This window comes from Equus przewalskii, chromosome 18, assembly GCF_037783145.1.
Source record: "Equus przewalskii isolate Varuska chromosome 18, EquPr2, whole genome shotgun sequence".
Taxonomy (NCBI): Eukaryota; Metazoa; Chordata; class Mammalia; order Perissodactyla; family Equidae; genus Equus; species Equus przewalskii.
In genome coordinates, this window is record NC_091848.1 from 34,327,428 (window position 1) to 34,341,640 (window position 14,213).

General features: G+C 35.8%; 1 protein-coding gene across 26 annotated transcripts in view; it reads left to right on the forward strand.

Annotated features, from left to right (window-relative positions):
- The window catches only part of DLG1 (discs large MAGUK scaffold protein 1), a 262,589-nt gene that overhangs the window by 132,639 nt on the left and 115,737 nt on the right, over positions 1–14,213 (forward strand). The gene's annotated exons all lie outside the window — the stretch shown is intronic.

Genomic DNA, 14,213 nt, shown 5'->3' on the forward strand with positions numbered 1-14,213 from the left:
GGATATCAACTATGATGACTCACGTCCCAGTGCCCGTCTTCTCTCCCAAAAAATGAAAATCAATAGGAACATCATACAAAATAGGATTCTGGGGGAATTACAGGTATTACACTGAGAGTTCAATCTGTGTTATTATGTTACTACTTCTATATAATTTTTTTTTTTAAAGATTTTATTGTTTTCCTTTTTCTCCCCAAAGCCCCCCGGTACATAGTTGTATATTCTTAGTTGTGGGTCCTACTAGTTGTGGCATGTGGGATGCTGCCTCAGTGTGGTTCAATGAGCAATGCCATGTCCGCACCCAGGATTCGAACCGACGAAACACTGGACCGCCTGCAGCGGAGTGCGCGAACTTAACCACTCGGCCACGGGACCAGCCCCACTTCTATATAATTTTTGACCCTTTATGAAAATCATTAAAAGTTAAATCATTGTAAATCCACCAAGAATTGAATAAATCTAGATGGATGTTTTCTCTGTATTGCAGAGAAGACATTGAATTTATAAATAAAATATAAATGCTAAGTAATCAGCCTAAGGGTTATTGTAATAATATAACATCTTTCCAAGTATCTAGAATTTAGTAGTACAATATTTTTTAAAGTAGGAGATTTGAAAGTTTATTTTGCTCTTGTCACTTCAATTCATCTTTTGGTGTTAAAATAGTTTTCTAGAATCCTTTGAAATTTTGTAGTAGTTTCTATTCTTACATTCAGTAGGGAACCTATCCTTTCTTGTTTAGAGTTCTCAGATTTATTTCCAGGTGTCCCTAACTTAGCATCACACTACACTTGGAAATTGTTGAGATGTGGCATAGCCTTGTAGTTATAAATAAAGGTTGCAGAGTCAGATTGATCTGGTTTGGAATTCTGGTCCTACCACTTACTGGCTGTGTAACTGAGCTGTGTAACTTAACCACACTGAGCTTCTGTTTACTCATGTGTAACACTGAAGATAATAGTAGTACTAACTTGAGATGTTTTACAATGATTGAAAGAATAGTAGCGCTTGTGCAGCTGGCATATGATCTTGACTATTCATATTATTTAGTGTTATTTCATGTTTCTTTGAGACGGTAAACCAAGGAACAAGTTGAAAAAACAAATGAGAATATGTGCACAAGAGAAAGGCTTATTTATTCCAGGTAACCTCATTTTGGGTTTTAAATACACTAAAAAATTTTTTGTAGGGTAGTTTAATAATTTATCTTGTATTATCTGGGAAACCTATGGATGTCCCTCATTTTCCAGGATAAGTAAGTGTGTTCCTGATTAATTGAGTATAATATATACATTGTAAAATTAGTATAACTGATTAAAATGTTTGTCCCCAAATAAATTTTGTTTATTTATTTATTTTGAGGAAGATTAGCCCTGAGCTAACATCTGCTGCCAATCCTCCTGTTTTGCTGAGGAAGATTGGCCCTGAGGTAACATCTGTACCTGTCTTCCTCCATTTTTTATGTGGGATGCCTGCCACAGCGTGGCTTCTTGATAAGTGGTGCGCAGGCCCACACCCAGGATCCGAACCTGCAAACCCTGGGCTCCCAAAATAGAGTGCACAGACTTAACTGCTATGCCACTGGGCTGGTGCCCCCAAATAAATTTTGAAATCCATCCTTAAAATATAACCCAATTTTGGGGCCAGCCTGGTGGCATAGCAGTTAAGTTCGCACGTTCCATTTCTCGGCAGCCCGGGGTTCACCGGTTCGGATCCTGGGTGCGGACATGGCACTGCTTGGCAAAAGCCATGCTGTGGTAGGCGTCCCACATATAAAGTAGAGGAAGACGGGCGTGGATGTTAGCTCAGGGCCAGTCTTCCTCAGCAAAAAGAGGAGGATTGGCAGTGGTTAGCTCAGGGCTAATCTTCCTCAAAAAAAGAAAAAACCCAATTTTAACTTTTTAAGTGGATATAATATTTCTTCTAAGGATCTACTACTTTACATTTTAGATACATCAGGATGTAATAGGAATAGAAGCAGACGACACAAGATTCAGAGTCTAGTCCTGCCTTTGTGACTCAAACAAGTTAGTTAACCTCTCTGAGTTTTATACTCTCTTCATCTATTAAAATATGGAATAATGTCTTCCTGACTACCTCATAGTGGGTTTGAGGATCAGGCAAATTAGACATGCAGATAGCTAGGTAGATAATTTATTTTTAATTTTTAATTTTTATTTTTTTGGTGAGAAAGATTTGCCCTGAGCTAACATCCATTGCCAATCTTCCTCTTTTTTTTTTTTTTTTTTTGCTTGAGGAAGATTAGCCCTGAGCTAATATCATTGCCCATCTTCTATTTTGTATGTGGGCTGCCTCCGCAGCATGGCCAATGAGTGGGGTAGGTCCGCACCCAGGATCTGAACCTGCAAACCCGGGCCGCCAGCACTGAGCTAATATCATTGCCCATCTTCTATTTTGTATGTGGGCTGCCTCCGCAGCATGGCCAATGAGTGGGGTAGGTCCGCACCCAGGATCTGAACCTGCAAACCCGGGCCGCCAGCACTGAGCTTGTAGGACTTTAACCACTCTGCCACAGACCGGCCCCTAGGTAGATAATTTAAAAAAAAAAAATATTGTCTTTCATTATTTATAGAACTTTTATACTTTTTAGAGTTCTTTTATATTAATCATGTCATTTAAATTTTATGAAAGCCTTCTACAGTAGGAATTATTATGCTTATTATACAGAGTGGTACAAAGAAAGATATGTTGAATGACTGCTTGAAGTTGCAGAAGGAGCATGGACTTTACAGTGAGATGTGACTCTACCTCTTCCTGGCCTCACCACCTCTGACTATGTGTTGGTGGGGAAATTACTGAGTTTCTCAGAGCCTCAGTTTCTACTCATAGAAACTGAACAAATAGATGAATAACAGATGCTAGTTCTTCCTACTGGAGACGTAATCATATAATCTCTATGAGACTGACCTATTAAATATACAGGCTTATTTCCACCCCAGAGTAACTACTCTGCTTTCAAACCAGATGCTTTAGACCTCTATTTCTTTATTTTATTTTTTTTGTATTATTTTCACATCATTTCAGACTTACAGAAAGTTGCAAGAATAGTACAAACAAATTTCATATACCCTTACCCACATTGCCGAATTGTTAATATTTTTACTTACCACATCTGCTCAATCATTTCTCTTTGTACATAATTGAGTATGATATTATTATTTTTTGTGAGCCTTTTAAAGGAAGTTTCACTCGTGTCCCTTTTACCCCTAAATACAGTCATTCATCATTTAATGTTGGAGATAACCTTCTGAGAAATGCATCATTTAGGAGATTTTGTTGTTACGCAAACATCGTAGAGTGTATTGCACAAACCTAGATGGTGTAGCCTACTAAACACCTAGGCTGTATGGTACAAATCTTATGGGACCGTCATCATCTATACAGTTCATCATTGACCAAAACGTCGTTATGCAGCACATCACTGTGCTAATGTTTTATAAAACTAAATATTTTTTCCTAAGAATAAAAATATTACCATAGTTCAATGAGCTAAATCAGAAAATTAGCATTAATATAATACTGTTATCTAATCTACAGACCTTAGTCATGTTTTGCCAATTGCCCCAGTAATGTTCCTTATAGGAAGAACAAAAACAAGTCCTTTGGTCAGTCCAAGGCCATACATTGCAGTTAATTTTCATAACACTTTAGTCTCCTTTAATCTGGATTAGCTCCACAGTCTGTCTGTCTTTCATGAGTATGGCATTTATGGGATAACAGGCTAGTTATTTTGTAAATATCCTTTAATTTGTGTTTGATGCATTTTTGTAATTTGAGGTCATATTTTTCCAAATATTTTATTGTGTTGAAATATACATAATGTAAAATTTACCATGTTAATCATTTTTAAGTTTATAGTTCAGTGGTATTAAGTACATTCATATTGTTGTGCAACCATCACCATCATCCATCTGCAGAACTCTTTTCACCTTCAAAACTGAAACTCTATACCCGTTAAATGATCACGCCCCATTCCTCCCTTTCCCCAAACCCTGGCAACCACCATTCTACTTTCTGTCTCTACGATTTTGACTCCTCTAAGAACCTCATGTAAGTGGAATCATATAGTATTGGTCTTTTTGTGGCTAGTTTATTTCACTTAGCATAATGTCCTCAAGGTTCACCCATGATCAAACATATGTAGCATCAGAATTTCCTTTCTTTGAAGACAAATAATATCCCATTTTATGGATATACCACATTTTGCTTATCCATTCATCCATCAGTGGACACTTGGGTTGCTTCCCCATTTTAGCTATTGTGAGTAATCCTGCTATGAATGCAGGTGTACAAATACCTCTTTGAAGCCCTGCTTTCAATTCTTTTGAGTATATACCCAAAAGAGGAATTACTGTGTCATATGATAATTTTATTTTTGGGGAGAACCACCAGACTGTTTTCTGCAGTGGGTATATCATTGTATATTCACACCAACAGTGCACCATGATTCCAATTTCTCCACATCCTCACCAACACTTGTTATATTCTGTTTTCATGATAGTAGCCAGCCTTATGGGTGTGAGGTGGTATCTCATTGTAGTTTTGATTTGCAGCTCCCCAATGATTAGTGATGTTGAGCATCTTTTTGTGTGCTTATCGACAATTTGTATATCTTCTGTGGAGATGTCTATTGAAGTCCTTTACCCATTTTTGAATTGAGTTGTTTGTTTTTTGTTGTTGAGTTTTAAGAGGTCTCTGTATATTCTGGGTATTAATTCCTTATCAGATAAATGATTTGCAAATACTTCCCCCCATTCTGCAGGTTGCCTTTCTACTCTGTGGATAGTGTCTTTTGATGCACAAAATTTTTAATTTTCAGGAAGTTCAAACTGTCTGTATTGCTTTTGTTGCCTGTGCCTTGGATGTTATTTATATCCAATGAATCATTAACAAATCCATTGTCTTGCAGCTTTTACTCTATGTTTTCTTCACAGTTTTATAGTTTTAGGTCTTTTATTTAGGTTATGGATCTGTTTTAACTTGATTTTAACTTTGGTTTAGGTAAGGGTCCAGCTTCATTCTTTTGCATGTGGATATCCAGTTTTCCCAGCACCATTTGTTGAAAAAAACTGTCTTTTCCCCTTGAATGGTCTTGACACCCTTGTCGAAAATAATTTGACTATATATGTGAGGATTTGTTTCTGGACTCATTATTCTGTTCCCTTGGTCTCTGCGTCTGTCTTTATGCCAGTACCAAACTGTTTTGATTACTGTAGCTCTATAGTAAGTTTTCAAATGAAGAAGTGTGAGTCCTCCAGCTTTGTTCTTTTCAGGATTATCTTGCCTGTTCTGGTGACTTGGGATCCCATATAAATTTTAGGATTGGTTTTTCTATTTCTGCAGAAAATATCACTGGGATTTTGATAGGGATTGGATTTTAGATCTGTAAGTTGCTTTGGACAATATTAACATCTTAACAATATTGTCTTCCAATCCATGAACATGGAATGTGTTTCCATTTATTTCTGTCTTCTTTAATTTCTTTCAGCTATGTTTTGTAGTTTTCATTGTGTAAGTTTTTCACCTTGTTGGTTAAGTTTATTTCTAATTATTGTATCTTTTTGATGCTATTGTAAATGGAATTATTTTTGTGATTGCCTTTTCAAATTGTGCTTAGGAATGCAACTGATTTTTGTGTGTTGACTGTATCCTGCTACTTTGCTAAATTTGTTTATTAGTTCTGACAGGTTGTTTTGTTTTGTTTTTTACTTTTTATTAAGATTATGGTAGTTTACAACCTTGTGAAATTTCAGTTGTACATTATTTTCAGTCATGTTGTAGGTGCACCACTTCATCCTTTGAGCCCACCCCCCATCCCCCCTTTCCCCTGGTGACCACCAGTCAGTTCTCTTTGTCTATATGTTAGCTTCCATATATGAGTGGAGTCATACAGAGTTCGTCTTTCTCTGTCTGGCTTATTTCACTTAACATAATACCCTCAAGGTCCATCCTTGTTGTTGTGAATTGGACGATTTTATCCTTTTTTATGGCTGAGTAGTATTCCATTGTATATATATACCATAGCTTCTTTATCTAATCATCAGTTGATGGGCACTTAGGTTGTTTCCACGTCTTGGCTGTTGTAAATGATGCTGCAGTCAACATAGGGGTGCATGGGACTTTTGGAATTGCTGATTTCAAGTTCTTTGGATAGATACCCAGTAGTGGGATGGCTGGGTCATATGGTATTTCTATTTTTAATTTTTTGAGAAATCTCCATACTTTTTTCCATAGTGGCTGCACCAGTTTGCATTCCCACCAACAGTGTATGAGGGTTCCTTTTTCTCCACAACCTCTCCAACATTTACCACTTTTTGTTTTGGTTATTTTTGCCATTCTCCCAGGCGTAAGGTGGTATCTTAGTGTAGTTTTGATTTGCATTTCCCTGATGATTAGTGATGATGAGCATCTTTTCATGTGTCTATTGGCCATCCATAGATCTTCTTTGGAGAAATGTCTGTTCATGTCTCCTGCCCATTTTTTGATCGGGTTGTTTGATTTTTTTGTTGTTGAGTTGTGTAAATTCTTTATTCTGGAGATTAACCCTTTGTCGGATATATAACTTGTAAATATTTTTTCCCAATTAGTTGGTGGTTTTTTTGTTTCAATCCTGTTTTCCCTTGCCTTGAAGAAGCTCTTTAGTCTGATGGAGTCCCATTTGTTTATTCTTTCTATTGTTTCCCTTGTCTGAGAAGACATGGTGTCTGAAAAGATCCTTTTGATACTGATGTCAAAGAGTGTACTGCCTATATTTTCTTCTAGAAGCCTTATGGTTTCAGGTCTAATCTTTAGGTCTTTGATCCATTTTGAGTTTATTTTGGTGAATGGTGAAAAAGAATGGTCAATTTTCATTCTTTCACATGTGGCTTTCCAGTTTTCCCAGCACCGTTTGTTGAAGAAAGTTTCTTTTCTCCATTGTATACCCTCGGCTCCTTTGTCAAAGGTTAGCTGTACATAGATGTGTGGTTTTATTTCTGGGCTTTCAATTCTGTTCCATTGATCTGTGCACCTGTTTTTGTACCAGTACCATGCTGTTTTGATTACTGTAGCTTTGTAGTATGTTTTTGAAGTCAGGGATTGTGATGCCTCCCGTTTTGTTCTTTTTTCTCAGGATTGCTTTAGCAATTCGGGGTCTTTTGTTGCCCCATATGAATTTTAGGATTCTTTGTTCTATTTCTGTTAAAGAATGTCGTTGGGATTCTGATTGGGATAGCGTTGAATCTGTAGATTGCTTTAAGTAGTATGGACATTTTAACTATGTTTATTCTTCCAATCCATGTGCGTGGAATGTCTTTCCATCTCTTTGATGTCATCATCAATTACTTTCAGAAAAGTCTTGTAGTTTTCATTATATAGGTCCTTCACTTCCTTGGTTAAATTCATTCCAAGGTATTTTATTCTTTTTGTTGCGATCGTGAATGAGATTGTGTTCTTGAGTTCTTTTTCTGTTAGTTTGTTGTTAGAGTATAGAAATACTACTGATTTGTGTATGTTGATTTTATACCCTCTGACAGGTTTTTTTGTGCTATCTTTAGGGTTTTCTACATATACAACAATGTGATCTACAAACAGAGATATTTTTCCTTCTTCCTTTCCAATTTGAATGTTTTGATTTCTTTTTCTTGCCTAATTGTCCAGCTATGATTTTCAATACTGTGTTGAATAGAAGCGGCGAAAGCAGGCATCCTTGCTTTGTTCCTGATCTTAGAGGAAAAGCTTCCAGTCTTTCACCATTGAGTGTGATATTTGCTGTGGGTTCTTCATATGTGACTTTAATATGCTGAGGTGGTTTCCTTGTAGTCTTAGTTTGCTGAGTTTTATTTAATCATGAAAGGATGTTGAATATTGTCAAATACTTCTCCGGTGTCAATTGAGATGATCATGTAATTTTTTTTTCCTTCGTTCTGTTGATGTGTGGTGTGTTACATTGATCAACTTTGATATGTTGACTCATACTTGCATTCCAGGCATAAATCCCACTTGGTCATGGTGTATAATCCTCTTAATATGCTGCTGGATTTGGTTTGCTAGTGTTTTGTTGAGAATTTTTGCGTCAGTGTTCATGAGGAATATTTTTCCTTAGTTTTCTTGCAGTATTCTTCTTTGACTTTGGTATCAGAGTAATGCTGGCCTCATGGAGTGAGTTAGGGAGTGTACCCACCTCTTCAATTTTTTAGCAAAGTTTGAGAAGAATTGGTGTTAGTTCTTCAAATGCTTAGTAGAATTCACTAGTAAAGGCATTAGATCAAGGGCTTTTCTTTCACAAGAGATTTTTGATTACTGATTCAATCTGCTTATTAGTCTATTCAGATTTCCTCTTTCTTCATGATTTAGTCTTAGTAGCAGTTTGTCCATGTTGTGTACGTTATCCAATTTGTTTGTGTACACTTACTCATAATATTCTCATAATCCTTTTTATTTGTGTAGAATTGGTAGTAGTGCCCCCACTTTCATTTCTGATTTTAGTAAAATAGAGTCTTCATTCCATTTTGGTTAAAGAAGGTACGTTGTATGGTATTTATCTTTTAAAATCTATTGACAGTTAATTTCTGGCCTAACATGTATGGTCTTTCCTGGAAAATGACTCATGTGCACTTGAGAAGAATGGGTGTGCTGCTGTTGTTGGGTAGAGTGTTCTGTATTTATGTGTTAGGTCTAACTGGTTTGTTGTGTCATTTCTTTTTTTTTTTTTCTTTTAAAGATTGGCACCTGGGCTAACAACTGTGGCCAATCCTTTTTTCTTCTTCTTCTTCTTCTTCTTCTTCTTAAAGATTGCCACCTGAGCCAACAACTGTGGCCAATCTTTTTTTTTTCTGCTTTATCTCCCCTAATTCCCCCTGGTACATAGTTGTATATCTTAGTTGCAGGTCCTTCTAGTTGTGGCATGTGGGACGCCGCCTCAGCGTGGCCTGATGAGCGGTGCCATGTCTGGGCCCAGGATCCGAACCACTGAAACCCTGGGCTGCCGCAGCGGAGCACGCGAACTTAACCACTCGGCCACAGGGCCGGCCCCCTGTTGTGTCGTTTCTGACCTCTAGAGTTTCTGATAAGAAATCTGTTGACAGTCTTATTGAAAATCACGTGTACATTAGTCACTTCTTTCTTGCTGCTTCAAAATTCTCTCTTTGTCTTTTAGCAGTTTGATTATAAAGTATCTCAATGTGCATCTCTGAGTTCATCCTACCTTGAGTTTTTTGAGCTTCTTGGCTATTTATATTCATGCCTTTCATCAAATTTAGGAATGTTTTGGCCATTAATTCTTCAGATATTCTCTGCCTCTTGATCTCCCTCTTCTCCTTCTGGGACTCCCACAGTGTGTCTGATGATCTTCTTAATGGTGGCCCACAGGTCCCTTAGACTCTGGTCACTTTTCTTCAGTCTTTTTTCCTTCTCTTCTCAAGGTTAATAATTTCCATTGTTCTACCTTCAAGTTCACTGATTCTTTCTTCTGCCGGCTCAAATCTGCCTTTGAATCGCTCAAGTGAATTTTTCATTTCAATTATTGTACTTTTCAGCTCCTGAATTTCCTTTTTGTTTCTCTTTAGATTTTCTGTCTTTTATTGATATTTCCATTTTGTTCATACATCATTTTCTTTACTTTGTCCACCTCATTTTTAAGTTCTTTGAACATCTTTAAGATGGTTGTTTTAAAAGTCTTTGTCTGGTAAATTCACCACATCTTTTTCAGAGACAGCTTTTTTTTTCCTCCTTTGGATGGACCATACTTTCCTGTTTCTTTGCATGCTTTGTGATTTTTGCTGAGAACTAGACATTTGAATCTTAGGATGTGGTAACTCTGGAAATCAGATTCTCCCCCCTTCTGTAGAGTTTGCTGTTTTCTGAGTTTGTTTTTTGGTTGTTTTGGGCTATCTCTGTGCTAAGAATCAGCTTCTGGTATAAACTTAAGGTCTTCTTGGGTCTTTTCTGTGCCTGTACTTTCCCTGGGCATGTGCAGTGACTTTCTAATTTCCTTTATATATGTGGTTGCTTTTGAATATCCTAATCTTCATTGTCGGACTCTCAAAAGGGAAAAAAGAGAAAAATGAAATGGTAGGAGGATTTGCTTGCCCTTTAAATGCCCTGGAGGTCACTTCAGCCTGAGGGGGAAGGATTTGCCTCATTTGAAGGAGGTTCAACAATAGTGGCCACTGTCTCTTTGTCTGCACCTCTGTGATCAGAAGCAGTCAGAGCACAGATCGCCTATATTTAGGGTCCTTTTTTGCCCACCCTGGCTTGTGCAAGCCTTGTGCCAGCTGCTCTAGGAACACTTGCACGCCTGTCTGTTACAAGGCTGAGGGGTGGGAGTTGGGTAGCTGCTACTGTGCTAAGTACTGAAATTGACTGGATTAACCACAGTTTACCATTCACTACTTCCCCTGGAAGTTGCAAGGCTTCGATAGATTACAGAATTCCAAAATAGTTATATCAAGTAGATTCTGCCAATGCAATTGTTATCTAGGTAGGGAGACAAATTTGTGGTGTTTCCTATTCTGCCATCTTCCCAGAATCCACCTTATTTGTTTTTACATTCACTTTAACTTACACTGATCACTTAAGTGATAGCATTTAACTTTTAATGCAGTGTGTCTCAAATTAGAATCCAAAATATATTCTCTAGGATTTGTGAGTTCTACATTTCAAAAACACTTGTTTATAATTTAGTAGAGGAGAAAGAGAGAGACGTTAAACAAATGACATAATTAACCTTTGATAAATGCTGAGAAGGGCAAATACAGTGTACAGCATAAAAGCGTTTTCTAAACTCTAAATTTTGGCCTGTTTTTAAATAACTGGAGTTTTGAATTATTTTAACACAATTTTTAAAATGTAAAATTGTGGAAGGATGCTGCAATGTTTTATAGCAGCAATCCCTACAAGGTCTTATTAATGAAATAGAATAGTAAAAGTTGGATGAGCAAGATTATGTTTCTTAAGTCTTGTTGATACTTGAGTCAGATTCTTTCTGAAATATCCCTGTCCCTTTTCTACCCCTTGCCCCCATCCGTAAGTGAATTGTAGGACTTCGTTATTGTCCAAGTTGAAACATACACAATGGTATATATGTTAGTAAATAATAATAGATTAGCAATAGGTTTCCATGGTTTGCAACGTATTTTCCTTTATACTACTTCACTGGATTCTTCCACAGTCCTCTGGGTAAAGGCGTGTGTTGCAGTGGTGTCTTTATGGGTGGAGAAAATGAGTTTCAAAAACACTTGTGATTTACCTATACAGTCAAAGTCACCGTATGGTAGAATGAGATAGAGAGAGACTTAGAACCGTATCTTTTGATTAGTGTTACTTGAACTGAGGTGCAGGGAAGGGTTTTTCTGCATTTAGAATAACTTTCAAATAGATTTCTTCTCAAGTCTTGTTGTTGGATTTCCTGCTAAGTAAAGCTGATAACTTCATGGTACCTGTTCTGCTACCCACTGTCTTGGTTATGGATCCCAAGGTCTTAAATTGGCCAGGTTTCCTACAGTTTTTGATTTTTAGTGCACTTTACCTCAGTTACCGGAAAGTACATACTTTCTGTAGCCAATTTTTTCTGTATCTTTTCCTTCAAAAGTAACCTGTCCTTTAGCTTTCATGCTAGGATTGTGTCTTTCTGAGTTGTGTGTTATACCCACAAAGCCCATTCAAATTGTGCTACTCCATTCACTTCCATTCCCAACTCCTCCAAATTGGAGAGCTATGAAGTACTACTGTGTCAGATACCATTTCTGTATTCTGTAATACAAGAATTTAGAAAATTTCAAGTTAGTAAGGGTACAATTTATTCCAAGATAAATTCTCTACCTGCTAACACAGTCTTAAATATTTTTATCATTATTTTAGGTGGCTAAACTCGAGGCAATCAAATCATGCCTCTTGAGCTTCATTTATATAGGCTTTTATTTTAGACTATCTTTTGTGATATGTCTTTTTCAAATTGCTAGGTTTCCTTATCCTGCTATTAGTTTTGATTGAATTTTGCTTAATCCTCAATGTGAACATTCCTGAGTTTTGTCCAATTTCAAGTCCTTTATTCCCATGATTTCCCTTTCAAGAATAGTCATGTAGTCATGTTAATTCTCAGATGCAGCTACAAATAAAGTTATTGTACATATATTACTTATTTAATCATGTTCTTTAAGTCAAAATTACAAATTACTTTTACTAGTCTATGTTATTCTTTGTTCTGAACTGAACTTTAAAATTGAAATCGATTTTATGGTGTAAGTGCTAATATCTTAATAGCAACTCTAACCTATAGTATTTCACAACTGCCTATGTTATTAACCTCTTACAAACTGAGTACTTAGCTCAATATAATTTTTTTTCTTTACTTTTCATTTTGGAAAATTTCAAAAATACTCACATATAAAGGGAGTAGAACAGTGAGCTCCCCTGTATATTTATCATCCAACTACAACAGTCGTTGGCTCACATGCACTCTTAGATGATCAGGGCCCCTTCCTACTTCTAACCTCTCATTTGTCATTATTTTATTTTGAAGTGAATTTAACACTTTCTATCATTTTGTTTGTGTATATTTCAATATCAGATAGACTTGTTATATGAATGGAATCAAAAGACAACTATTATACAATGATGAGTTGGTGCTCATGAGCAGCTAGCTTTGTAATAATTTTGATATAAATTAGATTTTGACAAAAACCAACTTTTTCCACCGTATGTTTGGTAATAAATGGGCAGAGGGAACCAAATGGCTTTCTTGTCATAATTTTTGAAGAATATGACTTCTTTTTAACTTTAATTAGTCTTGTTCTTTCTTGCCCTCCTCTCTAATTGCTTTAGCAAAATAAGATGAAGTTGTACCATTAGTTTTTTTAATGAAGTGTAATATTATCAATTTGAAGAATCTTAATAGATCATTGGGAAAGGAATAATATCATATATTCATAAAATCCAAAATGTCAATAAGTTTGACTATCTTTGCTTAAATATCAGTCTTACAAATAGTATTTTTGTCTGTTAGGTTTGCTTTTCACTGAGTCATTCAAAGATAGAATGTTATATTCAAAGGTAGGGCTGCATATAAAGTAGTTAATGTCATGTTTATATATAATAAAGTATTACCTACTCATTTTTAACCTGCTGTTTCATGTAGCCCAGATGCATACTGTATAATTATTTAACCATGAAACTGTGTTGTCTTTAAGCATTTTATCAGATGATTATCCAGATCTAGTACTTTGCTGAAAATAATGTAAAACATTTGAACTCTGAGTGTTCATCTTTTAGAAAAGCTCATTCGCTTGGAGGAAAATGGCTATTTTGTGTATAAGGTTTCATACAGCTTTTATGTGTAATTCTTTAGTTAATTGGAGTAGAACTATTAATGTTTATAAACGTATCTCCTAAAATTTGTTTAAAGAATATTCATCTTTTTGATTCTATGAAAATGTTATTTGATTTGGCACTTTTATACTCTTAAATATGCAGAAGAAAGATAATTTTGAGGAGAATCCCATCAGTTTTCTGGTATGTTCCTGATATGTTTTCTATTTGATATTAATTGCATTTTCTTCTTTACCTTTTATTTTACCTACATAATAATCACTTTCCAACTTAACCAGAAAACCAAGTTTTTTTCAATGCAAACTTAATTAGACATGTTTCTACTTGTCTTGTTTTTATTTTTTTGACCATTGTTTTTCTGTGAGTGGTGTGTGATAACAGGTGGAAAGCAATAATTTCAACTGAAAATAATTGGGGGCTTTTACATTTAAGAGTGTACTTCCAGTTTTCTAAGAATTTATAATTGATTTCTTTGTGTGGCAGACTTTTTTTTGTGTTCAAACACAATTCACTGTAGGGGAGAATGTTTTCCTGTCTGGTAAAATGATTGGCATCTTCATGGTATCCTTTGGAATAGAAAAACTAATGATTTCTAAGCAATTCAAAAAGAATTGTTATACTAAAGAATATTTGTGGGTTTTTTGAGAAGGCTGATAAACTGCTTTGCAAATCTGAAGAAAATTATATCTGTTTTAGCAGAAATAATTTCTTTCTCAAAAGCAAGTCTGACTGCTTATACCTAATTCTTTCCATTTGGTGCTGGAAACTAGATACATTGTTTAACATATGGAAAGCTCATATAAAATTATAATTTGAGAAATAGCAGATCTTTCATATGCTTCTACCGTTTGTAAACATTAATATGTAATATGTGAGTTTTCCTGTTA